The sequence below is a fragment of the Bubalus bubalis genome, chromosome 24 (assembly GCF_019923935.1).
Source record: "Bubalus bubalis isolate 160015118507 breed Murrah chromosome 24, NDDB_SH_1, whole genome shotgun sequence".
NCBI classification, from domain to species: domain Eukaryota; kingdom Metazoa; phylum Chordata; class Mammalia; order Artiodactyla; family Bovidae; genus Bubalus; species Bubalus bubalis.
Genome location: NC_059180.1, coordinates 10854224 through 10867974, shown reverse-complemented (window position 1 = coordinate 10867974; position 13751 = coordinate 10854224).

Genomic DNA, 13751 nt, shown 5'->3' with positions numbered 1-13751 from the left:
TTACCATAAATACAGATTTGTCTTTTCATGTTTATTAATCTTAGAAATTGAGAAAGGGATTCTGATGTATGTGGTGTAAAACTGAGTTGATACAACTTCAGAAAAGAAGCGAAGATATTTAAGCATTTGGTTTTTGCAACAGTCTTATGAGTTTGACCAAGTTTTCCTGAAACATATATTAAAAAATCATGCATAGAATACCTTCATGAACCATCTAGAGGTTTTGAGTCTTAAGGTGAGAATCATCTGATCCTAGATGAGGTCTGAAGCTTAGTCTCCTTTGACCTGATGTGATTTGATTCTATGATAACCAAACATAGATATGAAATGGTTCCATGGTAGTGCATCCTAAAAATGAAAATGAAAAAAGTGGTCTACTGCATTGCAGGTAGATTCTTTACCAACTGAGCTATCAGAGAAGCCTGAATCCTAAAAATATCTGTTGTCAAATGAATGTCAACACAGAGAATGGGTGTATTCTTGAAGCCTGAGTCATGGTTCTCACAAGCCTTTCTAATTGGAGCCCTTGGCATTTCCATTTGTCTCATCTGGGCTTCCCTGGTGGCTCAGAGGTTAAAGCATCTGCCTCCAATGCGGGAGACCTGGGTTCGATCCCTGGGTCGGGAAGATCCCCTGGAGAAGGAAATGGCAATCCACTCCAGTCTTCTTGCCTGGAGAATCTCATGGATGGAGAAGCCTGGTAGGCTACAGTCCACGGGGTCGCAAAGAGTCGGACATGACTGAGCGACTTCACCTTCACCATCTGGAACTGAGTTTGCTGTACCTTCCTGGATATGTGTTGTTAGTCTGATTTGTCACATGGAGTCCATTTCTGTGTCCTGGAATAGTCTTTGATTGATTCCAGGTCACCTATTTTTCCCCAGGTCAGAGTTTCCTTCATGGACTGTCATTTGGACACATTATTTCTGAATAGATGAATGTTAGCCAGTCCAGAAAAGCTCAGCCTATACCTTGATTGACTAGGGTCAGGTAGTGGAGGAGAGTGGGGTGGAGGTGGATGGATCCCTGGATCGGGAAGATCCCCTGGAGGAGGAAATGGCAACCCACTCCAGTCTTCTTGCCTGGAAAATCCCATGGATGGAGGAGCCTGGGGGGCTACAGTCCACGGGGTCGCAAAGAGTCAGATACAACTAAGCACAGATGCTTAAAAATACATTAATTAAAGAAATTTTTAAAAGAAAAAAACACACTCAAAAGGAAGCATATAAGGCAGAAAAAAAGAATTTACTGAAGACCTTGATATGGATGCGAGAGAAAGAGAATAATTAACAGGTTTATGGCCTGAATAACAGGGCCAATGGTGGCACCTTCATTGACATGGATTGGAAGGAGGACTGATATTTGAATAGAAAGGAAACCAGCATTTATGTTTAGGACATTAAGTGTGTGGTGCCTTTGAGACATCCAAGTAGAAACATGAGGCTATTGGAGCTCAGAGGCTCCAATAGTTCCAGGTTGGGAGAGAAATGTGAGAGTTGCCAGCTCATTTGAAGGTGTGGGCCCACACGTTATAACCCAACAAAGGAGTGTCAGTGGGGAAGAGAAGGGCATGAGAATGAGACCTTGGGGATCTCTTCCCTTTAGAAGTCTGAGAAAGGAGGAGGACCTAGCAAAGGGGGCTGAGAATGAGTGACCTCTAAGGAAGGAGGAAAACCAGAAGAATGTGGTAAAGGCTAGACAAGGAGCTATTAATATTTCAAGGCAGAGGTGCCCAGCAACATCAAATGCTCCTGAGAGATTAGGGATGAAACGAGGAAGAAGAATTGACCTATCACTGGCCTGACCTGATGTAGCTCATCAGAGACATTGATAAGAGTCCTCTCGGAGAAGAGATAGGGAGGAAGCTTGATTTTTACAGGGTGGCTAACAACATGGATTTTGGAATTAGCTAGGTGATGGTAATAGTGACCTAAGATCATGGCATCCAGTTCCATCACTTCCTGACAAATAGATGGGGAAACAATGGAAACAGTGACAGACTATTTTCTTGGGCTCCAAAATCACTGTGGATGGTGGCTGTAGCTATGAAATTGATAGATGCTTGCTCCTTGGAAAAAGAGCTATGACAAACCTAGGCAGCATATTAAAAAGCAGAGACATCACTTTGCTGACAAAAGTCTGTCTAGTCAAAGCTATGGTTTTTCCAGTAGTCATGTACAGATGTGAAGGTTGGACCATAAAGAAAGCTGAGCGCCAAAGAATACATGCTTTCAAACTGTAGTGCTGGGGAAGACTCGAGTCCCTTGAACTACAAGGAGATCAAGCCAGTTAATCCTAAAGGAAATCAATCCTGAATATTCATTGGAAGGACTGATGCTGAAGCTGAAACTCTAATACTTTGGCCACTTGATGCGAAGAGCCAACTCAACTGAAAAAGACCCTGATGCTGGGAAAGTTGAGGGCCAGAGGAGAATGGGGCAACAGAGGATGATATGGTAGGATGGCATTATTGACTCAATGGACATGAGTTTGAGCAAACTGGGAGACAGTGAAGGACAGGGAAGCCTAGCGTGCTGCTGTCTGTGGGGTGACAAAGAGCTGGACGCAACTGAGCTACTGAACAACAAATAATAGCGACCGTAATTATGACTCAGTATCTACCAGCTGTTTTTTTTTGTTTTTTTTTTTTTTAATGTGGACCATTTTAAAAGTCTTTATTGAATTTGTTACAATATTGCTTCTGTTTTATGTAATTTTTTTGGCTGCAAAGGATGTGGGATCTTATCTCCCTAACTAGGCACTGAACCTGTACCCCCTGCATTGGAAGGTGAAATGTTAACCACTGGACCACAAGGGAAGTTCCTTTACCAGGTATCTTGTAAAAATCATGTCATCCTCTAAATTCTATGAGGCAGGTAGCACCATCAGGCTCATTTTATAGATAAATCAAAGTATTTAAACAAACTGACTAGTATCACCTGTCAGTGGCACAAGCAGGGTCCAAACAGAAGCTATTTGACTTCACAGCCATACCTTGGCTGTTAAAATTTTTTAATTGGAATGTTTTTATTGAAGTATAGGGGCTTCCTTGGTGGCTCAGCAGTAAAGAATCCACCTGCTAATGCACGAGACGCGGGTTCGATCCCTGGCTCGGGGAGATCTCCTGGAGAAGGAAATGGCAACCCATTCCAGTATTCTTGTCTGGGAAATTCCATGGACAGAGGAGCCTGTCGGGCTACAGTCCATGGGGGTCACAAAGAGTGGGACATGACTTAGCAACAAAATAGCAACAACACTGAAATAGTTGATTTACAGTGTTATGTTTGTCTCAGGTATACAGCAAAGTGATTCAGTTACACATATATACCTGAACCATTTTTTACAAATTGCTTCTGATAGCTAGTTTAAAGCCTTGCTGCCCAACTGACTAGCTGTGTAATTCAGGGTAAGTTACTTAACTTAGTAAGACTCAGTCTCCTACCTTTGTCATGAAATGGAGATCGGATGTGTGTGGAGAGTTTGTGAGCATTAATTGAGCTGTGTACGCACAAAGCCTGACCCACAGGTATCTTCTGGTGCAGCCAATCACGTCACAGTCCCAGAAAGGCCAGAAAACTTGACTCGGGTGCGAGGAGAGCGTCAGAGGGAAGGCTGTGCCAATGCCCTGTCTTCTTGTCCAGAGCTCTGGGCTCTTAGAACCTCTGACCAGCTCTCTTTCTCCAAAGCCCCCTACTTAGGGACCAAAACACTCTTTGATGCAGTTCCAATGCACCTGTGAGCTGCTCAAACTAGTCCGTGCTCAGGCAACAAATAATTCTCAGTGTCATTACCTCCTGATGCCTTTTGAAGCAGCACTGTCCCCAGGAGTGCTGTCGCTGGAGTGACAATCCCTCATGTTGTATAGCTCCCCAAGGCTGACACTCTGCTTTTGTGCTTTAAAATGCTCAAGACAGATCACAGAGAGTGCCAGCTCGTTCCAGAAAGCAGAACGATACACGTTAGGCTGTCCTATGGCTAAGTAGGGGAAATGGCAGATGTGTATGTACGCATTTCCTTTTCAGTCTATCTCAGCTGTGGTTTGGTTATGAAGACAATTCTCAGAGATGAAGTTTAGTTTTGGAGGGTTCTAAATCTGAGAGTTTTGCAGGGCGCCATGGATTCCAAATCATGAACATCGACTGTGGAAGGGACACAGAGACTGGTTAGCTCAGTGGGCTTTGTGTTTGTGGCTGTGGGGGACTGTGAGACACACCCTCCCTGCCCCCACCAAAGCTCTGAGCACATGAGCAGGTTGGGAGGTGATAGGTTAGGACTGTAGCCTCCAACCCCAGCTGTTTATCCAAATAGATGGCTTTGTGTCTGCTGTACACACAGCACTTACTATAGACAGCTTTGAGGGAAAGAGCTTTGATTTAAAAGTCGTGATTTAGTCTAATTTATCTTACAGATAAGGAAACTGAGGTCCAGACAGAGAACTGCTTTGTCCAATATATGAAAATAAGCTGGGCTTCCCAGGTAGCTCAGTGGTAAAGAATCTACCTGCCAATGCAGGAGACGTGGGTTTAATCCCTGGATCAGGAGGATCCCCTGGAAGAGGAAATGGCAACCCATTCCAGTATTCTTGCCAGAAAATTCCCATGGACAGAAGAGCCTGGTGGGCTACAGTCCTTGGGGTCGCAAAGAGTGGAACACAACTAAGCAGCTGAGCACAGGCATGAGAAGGCTAAGCCTGTACCATAGCTTAGACTGGAACGCAAGTCCTGGATTCCCACAGGATTTTTTCCCCCTGCTTCTCAGGAGGGCTACGAGTTGACTGTCATTTTTGCCATTATTTTCAGCAGAGGCATCAGGAAACTTTTTCTACAAAGGTATTTTCCATTTTGTGGGCTATACAATCTCAGTTGCAACTACCCAATTCCATCCTTGTAATGCAAAGCTGCTGCTAGAAAAAATGTAAGCAGGTGAAGGTGGTCAGAAGGTACAAACGTCTAATTATAAAGATCATGGCATGGCGACTATAGCTACTAATGGCGTCTCAGGTGGTGCTGATGGTTAGGAACCTGTCTGCCAATGCAGGAGACGTAAGAGGCATAGGTTTGATCCCTGGGTCAGGAAGATCACCTGGAGGAGGAATGGCAATGCACGCTGGTATTCTTGCCTGGAGAATTCCATGGACTGGGGAGCCTGACCGGCTACAGTCCATAGCGTTGCAGAGTTGGACATGACTGAAGAGAGTGAGCACAATATCATATTGGAAACTTGAAAGTTGCTAAGAGGGTAGGTTTTTAAAGCTCTCACCATATACACAGAAACTGTAGCTGTGTGAGCAATGGACATGGTAACTAACGTTGTTGTGGTGATCATTTTGCAATATATACATACATAAAATCACCATGTTGTACAACTTCAACTTTCACTGTGGTCTTTGTCAATTATATCTCAATAAAGGTTGGGGGGAAGAAAAAAAGAGGAGGGTCTATGTATATGATAAGCAATGTATGCTTGTTGCTTTAACTTATTGGCTCAGAGCCAGGAGACTTAAATTTAATGCCTGTCTACTTCTCATCAGCTGGGTGAATTTGGGAATGTCATTGAGCCTCTTTGAGCTTCAAGTGTCTCATCTTTCGAGTGGTGATTGTAATACCTACCACCAAAGATTGTTGTGAAGATTAAACAGGATAATGTATTAAAGCTCCATGTTAAATCCTGTTTTTTTAATGTACAAATACATAGCAAAGTGTTTTTCTTTGAGTATAAACTGAATTTTCAAAGAGATTAAACCTGAAGAGCGATGTATCCTTGCAGCAGTGGGCACTGTCTCAAAGTTGTAATCCGCTGTGGAAACGGCGGATCATTCTGACATTTCTCATGGATCATCGGGATATTCGCCAAGGCCTGAGAATGGATTTGAGATGTCTCTTAGGCTGGAATTTTAATTCCTTGCAAATTACATTGCTCACATGAAAATGTACTATATGCTGCAAATAGAGATTGCAGCTAGCCTCAATGCCAAATGAGGTTTGCATTATTTTAAATTTGATTGGTGGTGTTCTCTTGTGCATTCCTGAAAGAAATATAGAGAAGTCAGGTGACTCAATACCAGTCTTAAGTGATACTTATTAGCATGATGGTTATTCAATAAAGACATCCTTAAAGTGTAGGAGGCTCTTGTACAACTAGCTTCAGTTGCATGCTGAAGGCTGTGCGTATTCATTATTTCCCAATTGTTACCGAGAGTCCAATTTTAATTTGTTTGCTATTTCTGTTAATACCAAGGCCCACTTAGTATATCCATTGAAAGTCCTTAAGAATATTAACAGGGAATCCTCCTAGAATTGCTACAGAGTTTTTAAATGTTTGTGAATTACTCTGACAGGCTTTTAGTTTTAACTCACATTAAGGAGATTTCATTATTAACAAGAATATGTGCAAATTAAAATGAGGCCATTAGCATCTTAAAAACATTGCATTTTTAAAAAGAAAGCAAGTTTGAAAAAAATGGAGAAAATGCATTTTGCAAAAACCAAGTTGCCAAAAATAAAGAGAGAAGAGAAACCAAATTTAACCATACCAATAAAGACATACTGATTGTGTTTACAAACGAGTACAGAGAAGTATTATTTAGAAGAAAGTGAACTGGACTAGAAATCTGTGTTCCAGTTTTAGGTCAATTTTCCAAAAAACAATAGAACGGCAGAGAATTCATCATATGGTTAACTTGCCAAATAACAAATTCAAAGAATTTGCAAAATTTCCTAAAATTGTGTTTATTTTAAGCTGTTGGTTGATTTCTTCAAACAAGAGGTTTAGATGATTTCCGGGAAGTTTTAGGTGATCAGCTTTCAGAAGAAGATTTTAGGAACTCTTCATGATGTGTCTGTCCCCAAGCTTCCCATAATGACTGGGGCTCCGGAGACGGATCAGAGGGTTTGCGGGAGAAAGGTAGAGAGAGGGGTCAGCTGAGAACATGGCCTGGGCTGCAGACCCCACAGTGCCTTTGAGCAGCAGAGGGCAGGGCAGGGTAAACCAAGGTGACAAGGGTAAGGGTCGGGAAACCTGGAGCTCCAAAGGGCAGGGACTTGGTGGGGGAGTGGCTCCTGGTGGTACAGGAGGTAGAATTGGGGGCCAGCAAGAGGGAGCCCTAAGGGTTGTGCCAAGGATGAGAAGGAACCTGGCTAAGGAGTTCCAGCTCCTCACAGCAACACCCATGGATCCAGTATGAATTGCTCTAAAGCTAATAAGTCGTTAAAACTGGAGCACATTTTTGATGATTTGGGAAACTCAGTAGTCACTGATGACTTGGCATTTGGTGAAATGACAGGTGCACTGACTTTTATCAAACTGACTCAGCGAACTGGCTGTGCGATGAACTGGTCATTCGGAAACCAGCTTCAGCTCCAGGTGGCGAGGTCCTAAGGTGGACCCTGGCCAAGGCACCCTCCTCTCTGGGGCTCCACAGTACAGGGACGCTTTCTCCAGGCAGGTGCCCTGGGGGCAGAGAGGAGGCAAGCAAGGCGGGCTCTGGGCCTTAACCCCCCAAGTCAACCAGGCCTGCCCTCTTCTACCACATGAGGCTTCTTGTGGGAGAGAGGAAATGTTTCACTGTTAAAATCAACAGAAACACATTCAAAAACTATTTAAAAAGATTACACACCCTTTGGAATAATAATAATTAATACTTTAGAGCACTTACTATACCCTGGACACTGTGCTGAGCACTTTAAAGATAGTTCCTCATTTAATTTTTTTTATTTAAAAATTTGTTTTTAATTGGAGGATAATTGTTTTGCAATACTGTGTTGGTTTCTGCCATACATCAACATGAATCAGCCCCAGGTATGTGACATTTCCCCACTGAACCCTCACTCCTGACCTTCCGAGGTAGGTGACAGCCATCCTTACCTTGTGGGTGAGGAAATGGGCTCAGCGTGTCTGACTTTTTCTAGAAAACCATGCATTCTAGAATATCCCCCACTGTGCAAGCTTCAGATGGCCTAATGTCTCTCTTTTTATTTTTTGATCTCACTCACATAGGGATTTTCTAGGGGTTTTTTAAGGCAGGAGACACAGGAGACAGGGGTTCGATCCCTGGGTCTGGAAGATCCCCTGAGTAGGAAATGCAACCCACTCCAGTATTCTTGCCTGGAGAGCCCCACGGACTGAGGAGCCTGACGGGATACAGTCCATGGGGCAGCAGAGAGTCGGATATGACAGAGCGACTAAGCAGCAGTAGCTAGACCACTTTGCAACTTGATCCTGACCTCTTTGCTGAGAAGAGGCTCCATCCCTAATGTGAGCAGAGTCAGACTACCTGCCTAGCTCCTCCTGTTCTGATTGGTTCTCACTGCCTCACCTTTGTGGTTGCTTCTTTCTTTCCTCACTGGTTAGCCAACCCTTTACGGCACAGCCTCATTCCCGTCGTCTTTCTAGGAAGCCTTAAGTGCACTCAACAATCACAGCTGCAGCCCAAGGGCCAGCACGCTGAGTAGAGACTCCCCAATCAGGGTGTGTGCAAGTCAGTCATGCAAGTCTTGTGCGCTCCAGGGATCTGCTGTACAGCACTGGGCCCACAGATAGCAGTTCTGGATTCGACACTTACTAATCTGTTGAGCGGAGAAGGAAATGGCAACCCACTCCAGTATCCTTGCCTGAAAATCCATGAAAAGGGGAGCCTGGCAGGCTACAGTCCATGAGGTCACAGAGTCGGACATGACTTAGCGACTAAACCACCACCATCAATCTGTTAAGAGAGTAGATCTCATGCTCTGTGTTCTTACCACAAAACACAAGGACTTCCCTGGTGGTCCAGTGGTTAAGAGTTCACCTTCCAGTGCAGAGGGTGCAGGTTCGATCCCTGGTTGGAGAGCTAAGACCCTACATACCTCGGGGCCAAAAAATCAAAACATAAAACAGAAGCAATATTGTAAGAAATTCCATAAAGACTTTAAAAATGGCCCACATCAAAAAATCGTAAAAAAAAAAAAAAAAAAAAAAAACCCCGATACATAGCGTATCTACTATGTTCCCAGCATTGTGCACGGGGTCTTGTTTCAACAGGTGAACCCAAGAGTTCTAATATCACTGCCTTTCCACAGACAGGGAAACTGAGTCACCTGGGGTCAAGTCAGTTGCCAAAGCACGCAGCTGGCAAGAGACAGAGCCCTACTGCCCGCCGACCACTTGCTGCTTCCTCACCTCTGTTGACCGACCCCTCACTGCCCTCTCCCCAGGTCACAGGGACTCCATCTCTTCCAAACTCCTCTGACTCTTTAAAAAGCAGCTCACAACTCTTTGACCCTTTGCCTAGCATGTTTGCCACTGTCGATTAGCTTTGCTGGAATCTCTATCTCCCTTCCCGAGCTGGGGAGGGAGACTCCTGAGGGCCCTGGCCCCCATCACTTTCCTCCAAGGTGTCAGCACAGAACTGGACACAGGACTTGACGTTCTCGTGCATTCTTCAGCCACCCTGGAAGCCGTTTGTCCCTGGAAAATTACAGCTTTCGGTTTGTTTGTATTGATCACAATGGGGATTTGTTTTCTGTCCTACTACATAAATGTCTTTACGGGATAATTGTCGCCGTGTTTCAGGGAAGGTTTGTACCTCATGGAGTCAGCCCTTTCTCCAACATCCATCACGGTCAGCTGCCCAGGTCAGCAGCTCTGCTCGCTGCCAGCTTGTCTTGCCCTAGTGGGCAACCTGGTAATGGCCCCAACTCCAGCCCCATGTCCAGGTAACAGATGCTTAAGAGGCTTACTCTTGCTCCACAGACCTTTTGCTCATCACTGACCATCGCCATTTGGGGTAAAGACTGGGGAAGAGACTTTTGGCCACTTGTTATTTTAAGTACATACTTTAGCTGATAGCCAGAATACACAACAGGAAGAGGCCAAAGAGATGCATGGTGGCTGCAGGTGAGGAGATGCCACGAGTTAGTCCACCATGTGCCCGCATTCTCTTACTCATTAGGAAACGCTGTGTAGGCTGCTGTATCCACTGTGGTAGAGAGAAAAATAGCTCCTCCAAGACGTCCTCTTCCTAATCTCTGGATCCTGTGGCTGGGTTAGGTGCCATGGCAAAGAGGAATTAAGGATGCAGAGGGAATGAAGCCTGTCCATCAGATGACCTTAAAATAGAGGGAGTAGCCTGGATTATCCAGGGGCCGGATGTAATCACAGGGTCTCTGCAAGAGGAAGAGGGATTTGGCAGAGCTGGCAGAGAGATGGCAGCCTGAGAAGGACTCAGCTCAATGTTGCTGGCTTTGAAGGAGGAGGAGGGTAGCCATGATGTAAGGCAAGCAGGCAGCTCTTAGGAGCTTAAAAAGGCAAGGCAAGGGGTTCTCTCGTAGAGCTTCTAGAAAGCAATGCACCTGCCTGCGCCTTGATCTTAGCCTGGTGACTTCCATGTCAGACATCTGATCTACAGACTTGTAAGATGTTACATTTGTGGGGCTTTTTTTAAACCACTAAATTGGCAACAAATTGTCACAGTGGCAATGCAGAACTAATACAGATTCCTTAAAAAACTAAAAATGGAATTACCGGTATGATGCAGCAGTCCCACTACTGGGCATATACCCAAAGAAAACCATAATTTCAAAAAGACACATGCACCCCAATGTTCATTGGCGCACTGTTTACAACAGCTAGGATGCAGGAGCAGCTTAATGTCCATCCATAGAGAAATGGGTAAAGAAGATGTGGTACATATATACAATGGAATATTACTCAGTCATGAAAAAGGAATGAAATGGACTCATTTGTAGAGACGTGGATGGACCTAGAGACCGTCATACATTGTGAAGTTAGAAAGAGCAAAACAAATATTGCATATTAACGCATGTATAAAATCTAGAAATTTGATATAGATTATCTTATTTGCAAAACAGAAATAGAGACACAGACATAGAGAACAAGTATATGCACAGCATGGAGATAGGAAGAGGGGTGAGATGAATTAGGACACTGGGATTGACATATACACGTGATTGATACTATGTATATAATAGATAACTAATGTGCACCTACTGTGTAGCACAAGGAACTCCACTCAGTGCTCTCAAGTGCCCTAAGTAGGAAGGAAATCCAAGGAAGAGGGGATACGTGTATACATATAGCTGATCCATTTTGCTGTAGAGTAGAAACTAACAACATTCTAAAGCAAATATACTCTGGTAAAAAATTAATTTTAAAAAGTGTAAACCTTAAATACTCTGTGAAACTTTTGTCAACCAGAGGAAGATTTCACATCTGAGCGTTTGCATATTATTTAGGTTTCAAACACTATCCTGACCTGCAAACCTGGGTGTTTCTCTTTTCACCTAGTTAAAAACCGCTAGGAAGTTGTTTTTCCTAAGATGTATAAAACTTGCCACTTGATTTTCTTAAGATGTATAAAAAGCCAAGCTCTGGTCAACTGATCACCTAGGTTTTTGCTTCCGAAAACTCTCTCAAAAAGCAATTTTGTATTTGAACCAACTTTGTGAAAATGGTGAAAGATGGCTATGGTTGCTAAGAGAAGCTGCCAGGGTGTTGCCATGGGAACAATTGTTTTAAAATCAGGAATAACAAGCTCTAAGTGTAAAGAACTGAGGTAGGGAAGGCAGGGGAAGAAGCTACCTATTACTTGCTCCTCATTAAGGACAAACAGCCTGCGGTTTCCTGCCGATTCCTTAAGTCCCGCAGACGTCGTCCTGCTACTCTGTGGAGGGCAATAGTAGATGCATGGGTTTTAGATTCAAGCAGATTTGGCACATTTACCTCTGCCATCCGCACAACAAGACCTAGAGGAAGATGCAGAACTACCCAGGGACTCGGTTGTGTTAGCCGTGAAATGGGGACTAGGGTAGTAGTACTTACCTCCTGGAGTGGGTGTGATTACATGGAAAAACACCGGCAATTTGTCTCACACAGTGTCTGGAAAGTAGTAAGAACTCGATTTCTGACGGTGCTATTATGCTCAGACAAGAGACTGATTGCAAGGCTCCAGACTGTACTTCCACAGCAAATTGGGGAAGGACCTTTCTAAAGATCCCCACTCCATCAGGCACAGATAAGTGCTCCTCCAGCATACGGCTGGTTGGCGGCAGCTTGGCCCGCGTGTGAGTCTCCTTGAGCCAGCCACACCTGAGCTGGTCTATACTTTGCACAAGGAGCAAATTCAGTGCTCCCATGGCTGGCTGTCCTGGCAGTGCTATCAAAGCTCTGGCAAGCTTGCTGTTGGCTTCTGCCTGTCTCTCTTGGTGGGTCAAGTGGGCCAGCACTGATTGAGGTGCCAGCTTTGAGGAGCACTGGTCTAGATCACCGTCTGATCATGTGAGGCAGCAACTGTTTATTTTCTCTGATTTCACCTAAAGGTGACTGATGTGAAGGGCAGGATGAGAGGGGGACCAGACCCATGCCGTAACAGGCATGCAGACGTTTTTAAAAATTGGAATATAATTGCTTTACAATGTGGTGGTAGTTTCTGGAGAACAACAAAATGAATCAGCTATATGTATACATATATCCCTTCCTCTTGAGCCTTCCTCCCTTGCCCCATCCCACTCCTCTAGCTCATCTCAGAGTACCGAGCTGAGTTCCTTGTGCTATGCAGCAGCTCCCCACTACCCATTTTAAACATGGTAGTATATATATTTGGAGAAGGCAATGGCACCCCACTCCAGTACTCTTGCCTGGAAAATCCCATGGACGGAGGAGCCTGGTAGGCTGTAGTCCATGGGGTCGCTAAGAGTCGGACACGACTGAGCGACTTCACTTTCACTTTTCACTTTCATGCATTGGAGAAGGAAATGGCAACCCACTCCAGTGTTCTTGCCTGGAGAATCCGAGGGACAGGGGAGCCTGGTGGGCTGCCGTCTATGGGGTCACACAGAGTTGGACACGACTGAAGCAACTTAGCAGTGTATATATTGGAGAAGGAACTGGCAACCCACTCCAGTAATCTTGCCTGGAGAATCCCATGGACGGAGGAGCCTGGCAGGCTCCATGGGGTCGCAAAAGTTGGATATGACTTAGCGACTAAACCACCACCACCTCCACCAGTGTATATATGTCAATATGTGTGTGTGTGCTCAGTCATGTCTCTTTGCAACCTTATGGACTGTAGCCTGCCACGCTCCACTGAGCTTGTGATTTTCTGGGCAAGAATACTGGAGTGGGTTGCCATTTCCTTCTCCATGGGATCTTCCTGACCTGGACATTAAACCCATGTCTCCTGTGTCTCCTGCATTACAGGTGGATTCTTTACTGCTGAGCCACCAGGGAAGCCCTTATATGTCAATGCTACTCTCCCAGTTCATCCCACCCTCTCCTTCCCCGACAGGCACAGGGACTTTGAAGATTGGCTGACTAGTTTGCAGAAGCTTTTCACCACCAGGAACTGAAAAGGCTCAACTGAGTCTGAGGAGCAAGTCTAGAACTGGGAAGGCAGCTAAATGCTGGATTGAACTGGGAGGAGGGGGCGGAAGAGAAACTAGAGTGGGACAAATTGTCAGCAGAAGGACCGTGAGAGGATGGGGTGGATGACAAAGGATGGAGGGGCTGGACCTGGGGTGGCTCTGCCCTGGGGGATATGTGTTCTTGACTTGGCAAACCCAAGGGGGTAATGAGGAGCTGTCCGCACAACCTGGCTGGTCAGCTCAGGCCAACAGAAAAATTCAGCTCACCACTAGCAGAGCTAGCCTTCATATACGACCTTGATGAGATTTTTCCACTGGGCCCAGAGTGTGGAAATGCTGGCCATTTTCTAATTGGTCTGTTCCTGTATGAGGTCATACCTGGGGAATTGCTCA